The following is a 21,037-nucleotide window of genomic DNA, read 5'->3' on the forward strand; positions in this document are numbered from 1 at the left end:
AACTAATTGAAGCGGACGAGGAAGTGTGGGCCAACCTAATTAATGTAAGTTTCTTTTATTGCATGTTACTTAGTTTGTATATATTTATGTTATTTTTCTTAACAATAATTATATTTGGGATTGTGTGTTACAGTCAAAGCCAAATTAAACAAGACTGAGGATATCAAAGTAGAAACAATTGAAGAAGTGGATCAGTTACTAGCAAGCAATGACATAACACTTGAGAAACAAAAAAAAAATAATGATCATGATGATGATGTTCTTGATGATATTTAAGTGTTATTTCCTACATGCTTTTCACCGATGCAAAATTCAAGTTCTAAGAAGTACAAAACTAAAAAAAGGAAACATGAAATTGAAGATGAAGATGAACCTGAAGTTGAACCTGATGAAGGAATAGGCTTTGGAATCGTGTGCTTTGATTTCATTATGCTCTGAATAAATACAATTACAGAGTGCCTTTATATTAGGCAATATAATCTACAATATCTTTACAATATATAAAATATTCTACAAGATATACATGTTGAAATACAACGATATCTAATACGCCCCCGCAGTCATAGCCGGAGGAGATCGAAGGTTAAGATTGGATCTAAAATCCTCGAACAGAACACGTGGCAGCCCCTTCGTAAAGATATCAGCGATTTAGAACCGAGAGGAAACGTGAAGAACTCGAACTTGGCCTTGGCGGACTTTCTCCCGAACAAAATAAATGTCAATTTCAACATGTTTGGTCCGCTGGGGTTGAATTGGGTTGCTGGACAAATAAATAGCGCTAACGTTGTCACAGTAAACAATAGAGGCTTTAAGCGGAGGGTGATGGAGTTCGAGAAGTAGATTACGAACCCAACACAACTCGGAGACAATGTTAGCTACCCCCCAGTACTCGGCTTCCGCACTAGACCTGGAAATGGTGGTTTGCCTTTTGGATGACCAAGATATGAGGTTATCTCCAAAGTATAGACAATAGCCTGATGTGGATTTTCGTGTGTCTGGACAACCAGCCCAATCGGCGTCCGTGTAGCCAATGAGAGACAGGTTGCTAGGTTTTGTCATGTGAAGACCAAAGGAGATGGTGCCTTGGATGTAGCGAAGGATTCTCTTCAATGCATTGAAGTGGGGAATGTGAGGTGCATGCATGAACATGCAAACCTATTGAACAGCATAGGTTATGTCTGGCCGGGTAAAGGTTAAGTATTGGAGGGCCCCTGCCAGGCTACGATATAATGTAGGGTTGTCCATGAGTTCTCCATCGTTTTCACTCAGTTTACCATTAACATCAACAGGAGTGAGAGTTGGCTTGCATGACAAAAGGTCGGTTCGTTCAAGGATATCTGAAGCGTATTTTTGTTGAGAGAGAAATAGGCTGGTTGGAGTGTGAGTGACGGAGATGCTGAGAAAATGACTCAAGCGACCAAGATCTTTCATTGCAAATTCATCGGACAGTTGTTGCATGATGATTGAACGAAGAATCTTGGATGATGTGATGAGGAGGATGTCATCAACGTATAGAAGAATGAAAGCCATGTCATCGCCTTTGCGGTAAATAAATAATGAGTGATCACACTGGCTATGATTGAAACCCATAGAAGACACAAAGTCAGTAAAGCGTTGATACCATGCCCGAGGGGATTGTTTCAGACCACATAGAGACTTTCGTAGGCGACACACATGAGTCGGATAGGACAGATCCCGAAAACCATAAGGTTGATGCATGTAAACGGTTTCTGCGAGTGTGCCATGAAGAAAGGCGTTTTGGACGTCTAGTTGATAGATAGACCAAGAATGAGCCAAGGCTAAAGTGAGTACAATCCGTATAGTAGCCGGTTTAACGACCGGACTAAAAGTGTCGCCACAGTCAATGCCAACCTATTGAGACCTGCCATCACAAACAAGACGGGTCTTGTACCGCTCAAGGTAACCGTCGGAAGTTAATTTGTGCTTAAAAACCCACATACATCTGATCACATTCATATTAGGCCGACGAGGTACAAGTTCCCAAGTCTCGTTAGCAATAATTGCATTAAATTCATCACGCATGGCTTTGTTCCAGGCTGGGCTAGAGAGGGCAGCAACAGGAGTTTTTGGAATGGGTTCGGGATAAGTGTTGGTGTGAAGGTTGAGTGGATGTCTCGGTTTAGTGATGTCGGACATGGAACGGGTATGAATGGTTCGGGTAGGAGGTGGGGGAGGTGGGTTAGGGGCTGTTTCAGTGAAGGGAGGAATAGGCGAGACAGGAGGCCACTGATCAGCAGTTTGAGGGGCTTGAGTGGTGAGTTTTGGGCGATGAGAGTAAGTATGAAGCAAGGGAGGAAGAGAGGTGGCAACCTGATCTGTTTCGGCTGATGGAGGGGTGGTATTAGGGGTTGTTGGGGCAGCGGAGGACCATAAAAATGGGTGTGGGTTGGTTTGAAGAAAAGAGTAGGACGGGGTGGGAGTAGAGGATAATTTAAAAGGAAAAACAGTTTCGTCAAACACAACGTGACGGGAAATTATCATTTTATGAGTGGCGAGATTGTAGCATTTGTACCCCCGGTGGTTTGAAGGGTAACCAAGGAAAACACATGGGGAGGACCGATTTTCGAGTTTATGAATGGACGAAGATGGGTTGAGCGGGAAACAAAGACATCCGAAAGTACGTAAGTGGGTGTAGGATGGGTGTTTAGCATATAAGATGGAGGTAGGAGTTAAGTATTGTTTGGTTTTGGTGGGAAGTATGTTAAGAAGATAGGTAGCCATTTGTATGGCATGATGCCAAAACGAGGGAGGGACGGACGAGTGGGATAGTAGGGTTCGAATGATGTTGTTAATAGATCGAATTTTTCTTTCCGCTTTCCCGTTTTGAGGAGATATATGAGGACAAGAAAAACGAAACATCATTCCATTTTGTTTGCAAAAATTGTGAAACTGAACGTTGTTGTATTCGGTTCCATTATCACATTGAAAAGTTTTGATTTTACATTCAAATTGAGTTGAGATATAAGTGGAAAATTGGGTAAAGATGTTGTATACATCAGACTTGCGGATTAGGGGGTAAGTCCACAAAAAATTAGTGTAATCATCTAATAATAGCATGTAATATTTATGTCCTCCACTAGATGATATGGGTGATGTCCATAAATCACTGTGAATGATGTCAAATGGTAAATGAGTAGATGACATAGAATCATAAAAGGGCATTTTTATTTGTTTGCCAAAAATACATGAGTGAAAACGAGGAATTTTAGAAGTAGTTTGACAATGGATAACATTATTTTTGTTTAAACGACGAAGTAAATCTGGTCCTGGGTGCCCAAGGCGTTGGTGCCAGACTTGTTGAGAGATGGCTGAAAAAGCAAAAGGAGTGACAGCTTGAATTGAAGAGGGAAGAAGCGGGTACAGATCTCCGGTGCTATTACATCGAAGGATAGGTGTCCGCGTCCGGTAATCCTTCACAAGAAAACCAAAAGCATCAAATTCAATGGAAACTTGGTTGTCGGTTGTGAATCGACGAACTGATAATAAATTTTTGATGAGATGAGGAGAGTAAAGAATGTTGTTAAGTTTAAGAGGTGGAAAAGGGGATTTTAAGATGGTATGATCGGATCCGTGTATGGGTATTCTGGAACCGTCACCAACCGTGATATCATTTAATGTATTATTGTTAAAATGAGACGAGATAGTACCTGAGTTGTTTGTCATGTGGGATGTGGAACCGGTATCCATGTACCAATTGTTGTCCGGAGGGTTGAGGGACATGGTGTATAGAGCTTGCTCGATATCCGTAGGAGTGTGACCAACACCGTAGTTGTCATAAGAAGAAGAAGGACGAGGACCAAGAATACCAGCGTATGCTTGAGGGGCTGATGTCCTTGGTGGTGCAGCTGGTGGCATCGTCGGGTAAGGGCAAGGTGGGACAGCCCATTGAGGGCGTTGTCCATATGGTGGCTGTGAGGATGGGACCGACCAAGAATTGCCTTGGAAATATTGTTGTTGCTGCCAGGTGTTCCAAGGAGAAGAAGGTCCACGAATTTGAGAAAACGATCCCTGATGTTGGTATTGATGTTGCGAGCCACGACCTCGCCCATTGCTACCTCGTCCTTTACCACGTCCACATCCTCGGTTGTGGAAGTTGCCACGGCCCCTGCCACTATCAGGTCGAGGTTGAGGAGAAGGTAGGGTTCCCGGGTTAGTAGTGGAGATCAAAGCCGTGTGGGATGCTTGGTTGGACTTTCGGGTTTCCTCCATAATAAGCTTGGATCGGACATCATAGAAATCTGGAAGAGGATCAGATTGTTGAATCAGCATGGCAATCCCATCGTATTGTTCGGAGAGACCTGCAATGATTTGTAAGACAAGGCGTTTATTAGAGACTGGAGCTCCCACATTAGCAAGTTGATCCGCAAGTAATTTCATGGCTTGGCAATAGGATGTAACATCAGAAAACTGTCAAGGCGGGTGGTGGTTAGCTTCTATTCCAAGTAAACAGCCCGATAATTTTTGTTGTCTTGGTAGATGTTTGCAAGGGCTGCCCAGGCTTTGGCAGCAGTGGAGTCAGGAGTAAGAATGGTGTGAAGAAGGTCGTGGGAGATGGTGTCGTAGATCTACTGAGGTACTAGGGCATCGAGGCGGGAATGAAGTTGAAGATCAACTGGTGCTTTTGCTTTATCTTTTTCAGAAGATGAGGTAGCAAGTGTAGGGGGGATGATGAAGTCGATGACTTCAAAGGCCCTGCAATGAATCTTAAAGAGCTCGGACCAGGTGGTGTAGGAGCTGTTTTCCATCTCGAGTTTGATGGGAATGAAGTTGTGAATGTTGGTAACAGTGAGAGCAGGGTGGAGAGCCATTGAGAGAAGACGTGAATGGTAGAGATCAGAAGAGAGAGGCTGCCGACAATGAAAAGAAAAAAAATAGGGTTAGGAGAGGATCGATTGGAGCTCTGATACCATGAAGGAATAGGCTTTGGAATCGTGTGCTTTGATTTCATTATGCTCTGAATAAATACAATTACAGAGTGCCTTTATATTAGGCAATATAATCTACAATATATAAAATATTCTACAAGATATACATGCTGAAATACAGCGATATCTAATATGTGAATCGTTTGAAAAGGTTATTATGAGTGCAGTTAAAGATGTGGCTTCTGCTATGAGGGAGGGTAACAAAATCTTTGAAAACTCTCATCATCGGGTTTATACTGGTGATGAAATTTATAAAGAGTTAGAGTCATTGGATTTGGAACAAGATGAATTAGCAGAAGCTCTCATGTTTTTGTCGCGAAATCAATCTGATGCGGGGACATTATTTAAAGTTTCATTTAAAATACGAAAAAGTTTGCTGAAAAAAATGATGGGGGCAAGTAAATAACTTACTTAGGATGATAGTTTTTTGGTTTTTTATCAGTTTGACTTCATACTTTTTGGGTTTTGGTTTGAGTTCATACATTGGAATTTGTTTGATTATTGTTGCATTGACTTTAAATTGGTTTCTTATGAATTTGTTTGATTATTCATACATTTATGTTATTTTTGGTTTGGGTTTATTTACTTCTTTTACCCTTTGTATTGATTTTGTTTGAAAAAATATTATAAATGAAGAATATACTAGAATTGTGATTAATAATGAATTATGCATTAATGATTTTTATATAAATAATCATGTGAAAAAAATAATTAAAGAAAAATAATTTAGGCATAATTTTGTTTTCAAGAGAATCGTGTGGTACATAGTTGAAATTATGGAAAAAAGGTGACAAGGGTATAGTTGTCCACTTTTAGTTTTCATTTCTTTTCCTTCCAACTCGGGAACACAAAAAAAAATTTCCTTTCCTTCCTCTCAAACTCGGAAACGGAAAAATACACTTTCCTTTCATTTCCATTCTTTTCTTTTCTCTCCACATTTCTCATCTTTTCTTTTCTTTCTTTAAATGAAAGTCGGAACGTGTAAGAAGTAAAAATTAGTTTTAATTTAAATTTTCATTTCTTTTCCTCCTACTTCTACTAAACTTTCAAATTTGCCTTTTACGTTTTCAATAGTCATACCATCTTTTGTATTGTCATATTAGAATAAAAAAAATATAATAATAATAATAATATTATTAATAATATAATACATTATGATTGTTACAAAGATGACCTCAATGATATTAGCATCGTACAAATATATATATTTTTAATGAAATTAAAATCATTTAATAATCAATGAGTTACCGATTTAAGATTATTTTTATTTATTTTACTATTTAATGGTTTTAGTCCTGAACTTATATGCTAATTTTGGTGGTTATGTTTAATTTTTAACTGAATCAAAATGAATTAGTAGATATACTATATAATTATAATAAAATAATCATTTTATCTGTTATTAAAAAAATAACAAATGAATTTTGGTATTTATGATCAATTATCTAATAAAAAAAATTAAAAAAAAACAAAATAATAAAATTAGTCTGTTTTAATTAAAGGGTTGGCTAAAAAGACACCACATATTACAATATGAACATCCTAATTAATTTTTTAAATATTTTTATTGGCTAAAATTGCATTATTTTTCGAAAAAGTTGATTATAAGAAGTCAAATAATAATCAAGTTTAAAAAAATTAAATAATCATTATAATAATTAAATAACAAAGTTAGTGTAATGATTAAATAATAAAGTTAAATAAAAAGTTAGTAAATGAGAATATCCTATAGACTAGAGTTAATTAGGTTAGAATGGAGTGTTTATATCACCACCCTTACAATATATCTAATTTGTTCTCTCATTACATATTAACATAGTCGTTCTAGAGATAATGTAGGTGCGGTTCAAAAAGAAAAAAGAACCCTCATAAATAGATATATATCATAAGATTAAGGAAATGTAAATTGAATTAAACAAAAACTATTGAAAATAATGAGACTATAATTGAAAGATTAAAAGTAAATATACAAATTGAATAAACTACAACAATCTTTGAGTTATAAACGCACTAAACAAAATTAAAAAAAAAATAAAAAACAAAAGAAAAAAATACAATGCTAAAATGGAATCGAAAATGGATCCGTGATAAAGAATTGAGCTTCCACCAACTAATCTAGTGTATGATTATAGGGGTGTTCATAATTTAATATCCAATGTTTTTCTATAGAAGATCAAATCCAGTTAATCTTGGTCAACCGAACCGAATCAATTAAACATTAGACTGGTTTGTTTTATCCATTGGATAATTACTTTTAAAAATTCAATAAAAACCAATATATGATAACAATCGGTACTAAAATAATAGTATCAAAAGGTGTATCCAATTTATACTAATACATCGATCGATTTAAACTGGATTGTTTTTTATACACAATATACACCTTATATGGCAATTAAAAATAAACATTAATACATAGACTAGTAGTAATAGATAATATAACATACGGATAATAACAATCGACACTTATATGTAGTTCGATCATAATTGGGTTACAATTTCATAATAACATAGACTAGTAGTAATAGATAATATAACATACGGATAATAACAATCGACACTTATATGTAGTTCGATCATAATTGGGTTATAATTTCATAATAATTGTATATCAAATGGGTGATAATTCGAATATGAAAATTTGTCAGAAAAAAATCAATATTTTGGGAAATGACATTATGGTCATTTTTTTCTTTTAACAGGAAATGACATTATCGTCTAAAATCAATTAATCGATACTTTTCTATTTAATTTTTTTTGTCACTAAAGTGCAACTTTTTCTAAAATATTGGATTTTCTGACAATTCTCCTTGGAATATAGTAGGAGGATATATCCAAGTGGATAATAATTAGACATTCCCTTGGATGATAACGGGATAAAACTAAATTAAATCAGTTGGGATTGGATCTGAATGGTCATAAACCGACCGAAGCAATTTGGATTTTGAAAATTATAAACCGATTCAATTCAATTACAACTGGATATCCAATGTATATCGTTTGGTTTAAATTGTATTGTTTTTATACACACTATACAGCTTATATGATTCTATTAAAAATAAACTTCTAGATATAGACTAATAGATAATACGGAGAAGTTAAAAAATTATAAACCAAGGTGGGAATCGAAGTGGATTGATAGGATTAAAGGATGCAACTCTATCCAAATCAACTACACAAAAATTATACAGTAGTATTTTCTGCAAGAGAAATTATATATAAAAATAATTTCACGGGCTCTGTGGGTCAGGCAAGCTTGCAGGGACTATTTGAATATAGGGTAAATGACACAAAAAACACTCCTTTTACACAGAAATTTGATTTTGACACCGTTTTTTTGTGTTAATTTTCACACTGTGTTTCCAATTTGTTACAATTCTGACCACTTGACCGGTTAAACAGGTTGCATGCTGACGTGACATGATAAAATGTCAGTTTTGATGACGTGGCATACTGACATGATATGTTGCGTGTCAAAATTAAATTTTTTTCTCACAAAAAACACTAAGTTTTCATTTGTTTTTCGATTTTGACACTAAGTTTAATTTTTTCTTTCAACTTCGACACTATATATCTTTGTTTCAAATTGAATATCATTTTTTTCAATTTTGTTCAATGTTGACAATTTTTTATTTGAAACCGTATAAATATTTTTTTAATACATTTAAACCGTATAAATATGTTTTTTTTCATTTAAAAACCATAGTTTGGTATAAATACATTTTTTTACACTCAAACCATATTTTTATTTATAAATATGTATTAGTTATATAAAAATTGTATTTTATATTAAATATGCAACTTTAAAATGTGGTTTTTAAACGAAAAAAATATGTTTATACGGTTTAAAATGTAATAAAAAAAATATATTTATACGGTTTTCAAATGGAAAATAAACAAAATTGAACAAAATTTTATAAATGATGTTCGATTAACAAGAAAACATAGTGTCAAAATTGAAATAAAAAATTAAACTTAGTGTCAAAATCGAAAAAAAGTTAGTGTTTTTTGTGGAAAAAAAAATCAATTTTGACACATCAGCATATCATGTTTGCATGCCACGTCATCAAAACTGACACGTCATTATTTAACCTGGTTAACCGGTCAAGTGGTCAGAATTGTATAAATTGGAAAACACAGTGTCAAAATTGACACAGAAAAAAACACGGTATCAAAATCGAATTTCTGTGTAAAAAGAGTGTTTTTTATGTCATTTACCCTTGAATATATTACATTCACATGTTACATCTTTCAAAACATCAATGCAAAGTATAATACCAGTTTGAACATGTGATTACATTTGGAAGCATATCTAATAGCATAACACAAGCATGCCTCATAAACTTACCAAACCCAATTACATACAAATGTTTTACTTGTATACAAATACTAATTCATGATTATCTCCATATCAACATTCAAGGTCACTTAATTTTCATATACATTACAGATAATTTCCTTTTCAAATTTCTATACATGATTAGACCCATAGTTGTCAACTCGTAACTCGTGTCTCGAAATCCAAAATTTTAACTCGTGATTCGAATCGTAACTCGACTCGTAAGAGTCTATATATATATATATATATATATATATATATATATATATATATATATATATATATATATATATATTCTACATGATATCATCTTTCTTGATTATTACTTATTTTAAAATGAAATTAACAGACTCACAAGTCTAACAGTTGAAAATCTTTAAATATTATTAAAAAAGAAACTTTGTGACATCACTTTCAACAATCATAGTCATTGATTGTGTTTCATTCATATCTTTTCCACCTTTAGATCGTTATGCTGACATCATCATTTGGTCAACCTTTTTTTTTGTCCACCAATTTTATGAAATCTATTTATGACAATTACTTTTAACATCAGGAAATCTATTAATGACAATTAAATCTAACCAAAAATAAAATTATTTCTAAAATTAGGAAATCTATTAATGACAATTAAATCTCACCAAAAATAAAATTACTTTTAAAATTAGGAAATCTATTAATGACAATTAAATCTCAACAAAAATAAATTTATTTTTAAAATTAGGAAATTTATTAATGACATCATCATTTGGTCAACCCCACACCTCATTACCCGTTTCTTTTGTTATGGTTTGAAAATCACTAAAACAGACATTATTTTATTTTCAATTTATTGCACAGAAGAAAATACGAAGATCAATGGTGTTGAAAGATACATAAGAAAGATTATCCCACTAATTTCAATGATGCATACGTCTTCTTTCACAACGATTCAATCAATTCTCCCTTCTACGACCTCGAATCCAGATACAATTTCTCTTCCCATGTCTCTATGCGCAGACAATCCATAATCTTATCTCTTTGATTCCTCCTTATGTAACCTCGAATCCCTTTCATCTTATCATCACAACCGCAAGCACTCATTTATTTCGACTCCTTCCCTTTCTTCATATTTCTTGCGTTTCACCTTAAGACTCTCCTTCCAGTCAGTTATTTGTTTCTCCGCACAACAACTTATAATTGATTTGTTATGTTTCGATTTCTGTGTTTATTTCTCGATTTTGATGAAAAAAACCTAATTTCTACACTTGCTTTCAGTAATTAAGGGAATCGTCGCTCTTTCTTCGCCTCCCTTTTTTTATTTGTTGCAGAAACTAGAAAGACGACATACACACACAGTTAACGCGTTCTTCTTTTTGATTTATTCATAGGTTTGTTTTCTACACCACTTCAACCTCTTGCTTTGCATTTTATACGATTTTTGTTACTGTTTTCTTCTTTTCCCTCATTTTTTCTCCATTTTTTGTTTATATATATATATATATATATATATATATATATATATATATATATATATATATATAGCTTTTGTGTGCTTACTTTTTTCTTTAGGGCTATCTTGATGTTGATTTTGGGTTTTTGTTGAACACAATTATGATATGTGTTCTTGATGTCAACTGACATTCAGTATCTCAAGAACATAAAACACCATCTTACAAATACCCATTTTTTTATGGTATCAACAGATGAAGATAAACAAAAAAGGGAATAAAAAAAAAGGATTCGATTTGCATCAGGTAGCAATTCAATTTTCAAATATGTTTCTTGCTAGATTTTTTTTGTTGTTAGTGATGGAACAAGTAATATTATAGTTAACTATATCTCTTTTTTGTATTTGCTTTTAGTTGTAGAAAACGATAGAATAGACAGAGAAGTTGTCGTCAAAAGATATTAGAGGTGAATTATTAGTTCCAGAATTCAATTTGATTGAGTAGTTGGTAAAATAATATAAAACATGGTCAACATTTATCTGTATGATCATAAAAAATAGAAGTGGTCAAATAATTTTATAATTTGTCTCTAAAATAAAATGAAACTTTTTTTTTGGACAAAAAAAGAGTATCAAAAAACTCCCAAAATAAGACGCCCAACACTCAGATGAACACGCTCATGTTTATTTTTTATTGAATTTTTAATATATTTTTCCTATTTTATGTATATACCAACCGGTTTCTTTCATGTTGATCCTCATCCTAGAAACCTTGCAATTGGCTCGGATGAATCATGAATAATAAATCATTAATATATTATGTTTTGGTATGATGTTTATCATCGGGAAGATTTGGGATTTTTATGTATAGAATGTTGATTATCAAAACAAAATATATCTACTTCCAAGAATTTATAAAATTTATATATTTTTTTAGTATAACCAACGAAAGAATGATGTTTTCTCATCAAGTTCCATTTGGCCTTAATTCTTACCTTCTTAGATAATATATCATCGAGGTAATGGATACAATCCATTTCTAAGGAATAAAAAACCAACCGGGGGACACTATACTTGGAAATCTTTGTAGTTAGGTCATTTCTAAGATTCCTACATTTGAAGACCAAACATTTTCTAACCTTATTCCATAATATGCATGCTTTCTAAAAATACAATTCTTATCTGATTTATATGGTTGTATAACTTTGTATTTTTTTAACAGAAGTACGAATAGAGCCGAAGTATGTGTAAAAGGGATATGAAAATGGATGTTACCCAAAAATGGATGTTTGAAAATCAATTCCATATCCTTCACGTTCATTAACCAATACATGTGCTTTCCCATATCCAATCCAATATAGTTAATTTCGATGCATATGTTGTCAAAAAGAATTTGGTTTGGCTTATTTATTTATTTTTAATTTCCTATAGGTAAATTGACATTTGTATTATTAAAATAATATGTATGTGAGAAGTAAGTATAAACAAAATGCGTTTCTTTTTTGCAATCATCAGTTCGACCACTTCGTGCTCAATATGAAGTCACCCTCACAAGAATTCTTGACCACTTCGTGCTCAATATGAAGTCACCCTCGTAAGAATTCGACATACAAAAAGCTATTTAACTTGCTACCGAAGGAATATCTTATCAGTGAAGCACGAATAGCACATCTACACGACCTCTTTACTTATTATAGTTTCTAAGTTTATTTTTGAAAAGTAGACTGTTCCTATATATTCAAGAACTGTTGAATTTTATGCCAACTAATTGGGTACACAAAACAAGGTTTGCAACTGCTTTTTTATTCTTTTATTTAGATGAGTTAGTTGGCAGTTCTTTCCCATCCAAATTATTTATTCTTTTATACAAAATTAGATGAGTTTGTTGGCAGTTCTTTTAGTGTATGCAAATCCAAATTATTTTTAGTGTATGAAACCAAATAGTCAAATCCAAATTATTTTTAGTGTATGATACAAAATTGAATGAGTTAGTTGGCAGTTCTTTTAGTGTATGATACCAAATAGTCAAATCCAAATTATGATAATCTGGTTTTATACAAACAAACAATCCTAATTTCATGATCTGGCAAGAAAACAATTGATTGACGGAATTTGTTAGAGGAAGGACGAACTTGTGAGATTTGAAGACCAATGAAGAATTTGAGTAATTTGTTAATGAGAGATTAAATATGTAATTTCTTCCTACCGTCCTCTACCATGTCAAAAAATATATGTTTCATAAAGTTTTCTTAATGATAATTTAATCCACTTTCCAAATTCTGTGGATGACTTATATCGATAAAAGATGGTTTGTCACGTGATTCATGAGTCACGTCTGGCTACAGTTTTAGCTCAGACACTAGTTCAAGCTGACAGAACTTGTGTCATTTACAACAACAATGACTTTTTAAGTTCTATAAGAAATAATTGCCATGAGCCACTTTATGTTACGAGATAATGCGGTTAAAAAAAGCTTTTTTGCAAATACGAAAATGAAAATTGTCTTTTGTAATGAAGATTGTCATTTGTATACTCACGAGACACTGAATATGAGAATCCCGCTTAGTTTAAATAGTAAAGCTATAATAAGACAACTACAATACGTGTTCCTCTGGAACCTCATTTTCAAACCTTTCAACACTCCTCCAAACAAACCAAGTGCAAAAACCCTGCGAATCATCTAAAACGGTACGACAGGGATTCAAGCAAGAATACTAAAACCAACAAATACAGAAATACACTACAAAAACAGAAAATAAATAATCACCAAACATATATTTGATAGAAATCTAGTGCTGTTATTTAACTTCAATCTCGTTAATGTTACGAAAGAAGAAGCTGATGACAACACGATGCTCTATGAGTTTTTTCAGACTCCAAACCGTTAAGTATTTCAAGGCATAGAATATAGTTAAAACTCAATAAATTTTATATTAATTAAATAGAAACAATTTCAACTAATAGTGAATAAGCTTGATCGATTATATCGACAAAACCTCAGTTAAATCCAGTAATATCATTTGAAATACAGCTTCACCAAGTGGTTCTCCCTGTAAAACAGGGTCTCGGATCCATTGCACCTCATAAATGTGGATTATATCATCATCGGCTTACTTAAAATCAATAGATATTCTTTAAAATCAGTTTAAATAATACTCGAAAAGAAATTTGCTCAGAGTAAAAAACAGCTCTATCAATCACGAATTTTCAGAAGCAGAACTGGCTTAAAGCTGTATATTTAATCATCACTGCAATAGTTTACAAAAATCTTCTAGAAAAACATAATCAAACATCAAAAATCATTTTAAGAGTATTAAAAATTTGCATAATCGGCTCAGATTAAGAAATTCAACCATTTTATATCCTTTACTTCATTGATCAATCTCAGAAGCGCGGATAAATCGTCAAGTCATTGCCGAAAAACAGATTAATCAACATAACGTGCAAGAAATTTATAGATATAGCGGAAATTTTTAGAGGAAAAAACAGTAAAAAAATTTAAACCTCCACGTTAACGCCGCCTAGGGTTGACTATATGCCTCCATGACTAGACCTCTTTCCAATAGAAATTAAAGAGAAAGGCTTAAGGTGTGGTGAGGCAGAATATATAAAATAGATAAACAAAAACACAGATTTGATGATCTGTAGCGGTCGATTTGACACAGAAACGGCCATGGAAAAAGGTACAAAAAGGCTGAACTGCAACACTTGACGGCTGTATATCTGATTTAGCACGAGCATTGGGGCTTTCTTCTTCATCCAATTTGATTTTTCAGAGAAGCCCGGGGTGCTACATGCAGATTAGTCTCTAAAATCAAACACAAACTCTAATAAGAAAAACTTACGATCTATTATTTGGTGTCGAGATGTATGCGAGGCTGTGATACCTTAGAGTCGAGCAGATGTTTGATTATATAGGCAAATCTGGTGTATTTTGAAACCCTAGAAGCATAACGTTCTTTTTTTGCTCGGACCTGGTTGCTATGTTGGGCCGGCCCATTTCCTAACAAAGACGCTTATCGCTTTAAGTTTAGAGAATGACGATTTCCGTTCCACCGATTCTTGTTACTTACGGAATTTAACATCTTTTGTTAAGGTTGATATGATTGAAAGGGTATATCTTCGCGGCTAATTGTTGGCGGGAATATGATTTATTAAGGTAATTAATTTTTTGGTATGTTCACATTTAATTAAATATCTTCTTTTTGTACATATCTGGATAACAAATGTATTGGAAGTGTTCACATGTGACCATTATGACCTGCTATAGCACGTTAAATCCTAGATGTGAACGCTTTAAACAAGTTCGTTACCTAGATGTGTACAAGAAAAATAGTTACCCAAATATAAACAAAACGAAAAGTAAAAATTAAATTACACGAATGGTCCTTGTGGTTTGGGGGAATTTGTGTCTTTGGTCGCTAACTTATTTTTTTTAACTTAGATGGTTCCTACTGTTTATTTTTGTTGCGCATTTGGTCTCTGTTTAACTAAAAAAACTATTGTGCCTTTGTTAATTTATTTTTTAATTAATTTTTTATTTATGTATTTATCTTTTACATATTTAAAAAAATTAATAAACCACACATATTTGTATATCCTCGAATTATCCCTATTGTTTATTTTTAATTAATTTATTTTTTTTAACTCGGATGATCTCTACTGTTTATTTTCGTTACACGTTTGGTCTCTGTCTTACCTAAAAATACTATTTTTCCCTTATTAATTTTTTTTAATTAATTTTCTTATTTATGTATGTATTTTTTATAAAAAAAAAAATAATATATCCCACATATATGTATCTCCTTACCGTAAACCTGAAACCACATTTGAGAAATTTTATTTGGGTCTTACCGATCACCATCTCATCTCTTATCCTTCCCATCATCTATTTCTTTTCCATCTTTAGTAACATCGACGTCTTCATTATCCTTTTTTTTTGTACTTCAACTCTGGCGAACCAACACCATAACCTACTTTCTCTTCATCTTTAGTGGGTTGTGGTGTTGATTCGACGGAGTTGAATGACCGAAAAAAAAATGATGATGAAGACGTCGATATCACTAAAGATTGAAAATAAATAGAAGTTGAGAATAATGAAAGATGGGATGGCGAAGAGATACAAATATGTGGGGTCTACTAACTTTTATTAAATATATAAAGCATAAGTACAAAAACAAGAAAATTAATTAAAAAAAATAATAAGGGCATAATAGTCTTTTTAGGTAAGACAGAGACCAAGTTCGTAACAAAATTAAACAGTAGGGATCATCCGAGTTAAAAAATTAAATTAATTAAAAAATAAACAGTAAGGATCATCCGAGGAGATACAAATATGTGTGGTCTATTAATTTTTTTAAATATGTAAAAAATAAATACATAAATAAGAAAATTAATTCAAAAATAATTTAATAAGGGCACAATTGTCTTTTTAGGTAAGACAGAGACCAAACGCGCAACAAAAGTAACAGTAGGGACCATCCAACTTAAAAAAATAAGTTAGAAACCAAAAACACAAATTCCCCCAAACCACAGGGACCATTCGTTTAATTTAATTTTTACTTTTCGTTTTGTTCATATTTGAGTAACTATTTTTTTTGTACACATCTAGCTAACGAATTTGTTGAAAGCGTTCACATCTAGGATTTAACCTGCTATAACAGGTCATATGGTCATACCAAAAAGTTAATTACCTTAATAAGTCATATTCTCAATGGTTTGCAGTTGGTTAAAGTTAGACATGTATAAAGATTGAGCTTTCAGTTTTTTCTACATATAAAAACAAAGTTTTTTTTTTGGAGAAAACTAATTATATATATATATATATATATATATATATATATATATATATATATATATATATATATATATATATTAAAGCACATGGATACTTTTAACAATAACTTTTTCTAATTCATACTTTTGACACTTAACTTTTATTTTTTTTACATTTTTGCCTTAACCTTTTTTAATTCATACTTTTGCCACTTTTAACTTTTCCCAATTCATACTTTTGCCACTTTAGTTTTATTTCCTTACACTTTTGCCTTAACCTTTTCCAATTCATACTTTTACCACTTTAGTTTTATTTCTTTACACTTTTACCTTAACAGAAACCTTTTCCAAATCATATTTTTGCCACTTTACTTTTATTTCTTTACATTTTTGCCACGAAACTTTCACTTTTACTTATTTACACTCTTGGCACTAAAGTTTGATGATTTTTTACACTAACGCCACTAAACTTTGACAATTGTCACTTTTGTGCCAATTTTTTTTTAGAAAACTTTAAATTATTTCCAACCAATTTTTTAGGAAACTTTAAATTATTTCCAACCCATGCGAAGCATGGGCTCTTTCCTAGTTGGATTTAAACTACGTTGCAAATCAAACTTGAGAAAGAAGAAAAAGTTGAGAGAATTTTCATTTCATTGATCGTGAAAACAATTACAATTGAACTAACAAATATATTTTTGGTGGGAACTAACAAGCTAACTACCCAACACTAACTAACTAACATAACTTAAGTAAAACTGAAGCTAACACCCAGGCTGGTCCATAGGTTTTTCATGCCCAGGGCAAAAAGACTAATAATACCCCTTTTTGTACCACACAATGCATGTTGTACTAAACTATATACAACTTAATCTTTTGAAAACAAACTTAAACTCATTTTTTCTTTAAAATAATTCATAATGATACATATGCAAACTTGCAAACTTCATCTAAAACATTATCCCCATACATTCTTTGAAGCAAAAACATTATTTACTTATTATTGGAACGACAAAAAAGCTGGCGGGGAGCTAGCGTAATTATAACAAGCATTGAAAAAGAAGCAAAATAGATGATTGACATAAAGAACACAATTTGACTGTAATCACATATAAGAAAAAACAATAGCAATAAACTTTAAGAAGGAGACACAAAATGGTAACCAACTTTAAGCAAGAGAATCCACTATAGGTAAAAAGTAAGAGAAAAAATCAATATATAAAGTGAGTTGGCGGTGTTCACTTATCACAAAAGATCATCAATTTTCACAAAAGAAAGATAAAATTCTGTGTACTTGTATCTAAGCATATCTTTAACTTCATGAACTTCTTAATACCTCTTTCACTTTGGTTTCAATAACCTGACAAAAAAAAAATCACAAAACTAAATACATAAATGAAAGCCTAAATTAATTGCCAAAAAATAGATATTCTCACTAGAGAATAATTCCCATTCAATAAAAAGCAACAGTAGTCAAAGTGCATCCAAATATATTTCACTACAATGAATTTAAAACAAACTTTAAGTGTTCCACACTTGTTTAAACGGATACAATTTAAGTTATAATTTTAGATAAGTGTCACGGACCTTGATTAAAAGTGTGTTCACATTATCCCCTCGCGCAATTCTTCTGAATTTCTAATATTATTCAAGATTCTCTGTTTTCGATTATCTAATAATTCACTTAATGAAAGTAGATTATTTTCTAGTAAAGATTAAGCTAATTTTCTACATTTTCATTTTTATTTAGTTTAGGGCTTATGGACAAATGACAATCAAAATTAATTTAACAACTTGCTTTTCTCAACAAGAATTACAGTTTGGAGAAAAAATAATATTTTGGTAATAGTTATAAGGGAAAATGTAAGATATTTTTCGTATCTTTACGGATTTAATAGGTCTTTTATCGACTCTGATCACAGTTAGATATGAAAAGAACATTTTATTTCTTATCTTTAGGTTTTTAAATCATAAAATTAAACAATCAGTAACACATTTAATATACAGAAAGGCATAGAGAACTTGTGGTACTTAGGGAGAAATTCTAACACTAAAACAAATTTCTGAAATGTAGGTACAAAGGGGAAACTCGGATTTCATAAATCACTAACCAGAAAATATTTCAGAAATCAGGAATTATCAGTGGCTCTAGCCCTTCTCAAAACCGGAATCAATTATGTACGCAAGTATGATATTACTGCATCTCCTGTCTTCTCCATGGCTCCACGAAAATAGGCGAGCAATTGCATTTACCAAGAAGAAAGATAAGGCATCCGATTTTTAGGCGCTCTGATTGCCGCCCTTCATCTTTAAATTTTAGAATCGCTCTTGCGCCCTTATTAGGCGCGCTTAGAATAGAACTGTGGATTGGATCATATTTTCTGGACAATAAAACAGGTATACCCACAATAGATGGACGAGGCCTGATGCCCCCTGTTTCCTTGTTGCCCTGGGCCATGGCCCAGGTCGCCCTGCCATTGGGTCGGCCCTGCTAACACCCCCTCAAGCTAGTAAACTTAGATTGCAAGTAGCTTCACGAAAAATACATGGCATCTAACAAAATAAGAGCACTTTGTGTTAGACTTTGAGTTTCAATATCAATAGAATTACTTGGATAAATCAATGTATCGTATATGAAAAACAATTTTCAAAATCTGTGATTTCGACCCAGTTGTCTAGGGTATCATGAAATCTGATTTGGGATAAACCGAAATCAAATTGAATTAGAATACAGGCTTATTCCAAATTCTTAAACACATAAATACCTTGCAAGTGTATTTATTTCCCATATATAATAATCGCAAAGAGAAGAATATGTTTTTCATTATGTATTATATATTCTTTAACGTTCAAATCTTCTTAAATATATAGAAGACGACGATTAGTGGGGGAAACGGCGCCCAAGGGAGTTGACGCAATACTTATGTTATTTGGTTAGAAAATTGGGTTGGGCTCATTGTTCTGTAATAATTAGGTGCTGCCCTACACCCTACAAGGGGCCACCATGCTCTACCTTTGGACCACACTAGGGGTGATGCCCCTTGAATCCCACCAGGGGTGCTACTCTTCGAACCCTCATGTTTCCAGGTCCTCTTAATTTATATGAGTGTGCACCCCGTACATTTTGTCTCAGAATATAACCAAAATCACTTGGGCTTATATCAGATAGAATATTGGCTACACTAAAATAATCAATACAATAAAATTACCAACATGCATCCTCTATTTTAATGTAATCCTTGATTAACTAAATAGAAAACACAAAATCAAACTCGCACATAAATAAAAAAGTGGCTTGAAGATTCAATTGTCATATTAATATAATACATATTTCAAATGCGCGAGAATCTGAGTGTCTTAAGGTATGAACCCATAAACTCAATTGAGTAACTAAAGATATTATACACATAAGTTTTACACAAGTTCTAATATTAATGTTCTAATAAAAAAGTCAATTTTATTGCCATGTTGCATCTCCTTATTGTAAAAACTTTCAAAGTGAACTACCTAATATGTCATTTAAGCTTTAATTTTTTTAAAATTTGATTTAAAACAATTAAAATAAGTGTATGTTCATAAACAAAATTCCAATAAATCAGGGGTTATGATTTCCTTCAAAATAGGTTCTACAAAATCACATCATCTATTTTCCTCAATTTCGCTTCTTTATTTTGGAAAACTTCGATTTTGTATTATAATAAAAGAGTCAATTTATTACCACTATGCCCTTTCAAGCTTTAAAATTTCTGAAATTTGAATTTCAAACAATTATAATAAGTATATGCTCATAAAAAATCCCAATAAATCAGGGATTATGATTTCCTTCAAAATTGCATCTACAAAATCACGTCGTCTATCTCCCCCCAATTTTGCTTCTTTATTTTGGATATGGAGCATCCCAATTTTTTGCTTCAAACTATGTAGGTATTTAATATCATTGTAACATCCCAAAATTCATAACCAAAAATTTCATTTTTAATATAACTAAAACACATGTGTAACTTGGTTCACACATTAGAAAGCATTTCAAATAAAACATTTATCAGAGTTCATTCCCAAAAATCACATATTGCGGAAAACATAGGTGTATGTGTTGCGATCGTCCTGAACTCCTTTATTTGAAAACTGGAGGTACCTGAAACCAAAAATGAAAATCGTAAGCACGAAGTTTAGTGAGTTCCCCAAATACCACATACCATACATATCAACTGACCCGTACATGTCATACATAACCATGATCCATACACATATCATAATCAATAAAAGGTATTATGTGTCATACATAGTATTGTCATTATGCCACGAGCCACCACGTGGTCTTTCTTGCCAAGTCGGGGGCCACCCCTAGGTCTTATAGACAAGTGCCAAGAACCACCTCCTGATCTTCAATGCAAACATCATAAAGACAATTAGCATACATACTACCATACTTAGCTAATTAGCATACAGTGTTCCAGGAGCCACCTCCTGGTCTTTCATACATAATACCTAGGGTTGACCCCCGTATCTTCCTATCATACATAATAACATATAATGTGTCAGGAGCCA

General features: G+C 32.6%; 5 non-coding genes across 5 annotated transcripts; all 5 read right to left on the bottom strand.

Moving 5' to 3' along the window:
- Positions 1–13,499: 13,499 nt before the first annotated feature.
- LOC145096512 (small nucleolar RNA snoR97) lies at positions 13,500–13,608 on the bottom strand. Its single transcript, XR_013703915.1, has one exon. It is a non-coding gene; the product is annotated as a small nucleolar RNA snoR97 (small nucleolar RNA).
- Positions 13,609–13,708: 100 nt separating this feature from the next.
- Positions 13,709–13,824, bottom strand: LOC145096494 (small nucleolar RNA Z278). Its single transcript, XR_013703899.1, has one exon. It is a non-coding gene; the product is annotated as a small nucleolar RNA Z278 (small nucleolar RNA).
- A 55-nt stretch (positions 13,825–13,879) lies between these two features.
- Positions 13,880–13,970, bottom strand: LOC145096489 (small nucleolar RNA Z223). Its single transcript, XR_013703895.1, has one exon. It is a non-coding gene; the product is annotated as a small nucleolar RNA Z223 (small nucleolar RNA).
- A 74-nt stretch (positions 13,971–14,044) lies between these two features.
- LOC145096517 (small nucleolar RNA U36a) lies at positions 14,045–14,132 on the bottom strand. Its single transcript, XR_013703921.1, has one exon. It is a non-coding gene; the product is annotated as a small nucleolar RNA U36a (small nucleolar RNA).
- A 222-nt stretch (positions 14,133–14,354) lies between these two features.
- LOC145096524 (small nucleolar RNA snoR134) lies at positions 14,355–14,514 on the bottom strand. Its single transcript, XR_013703927.1, has one exon. It is a non-coding gene; the product is annotated as a small nucleolar RNA snoR134 (small nucleolar RNA).
- Between the last annotated feature and the right edge of the window lie 6,523 nt (positions 14,515–21,037).

This window comes from Lactuca serriola, chromosome 3, assembly GCF_051521515.1.
Source record: "Lactuca serriola cultivar US96UC23 chromosome 3, Lser_US96UC23_V15, whole genome shotgun sequence".
Taxonomy (NCBI): Eukaryota; Viridiplantae; Streptophyta; class Magnoliopsida; order Asterales; family Asteraceae; genus Lactuca; species Lactuca serriola.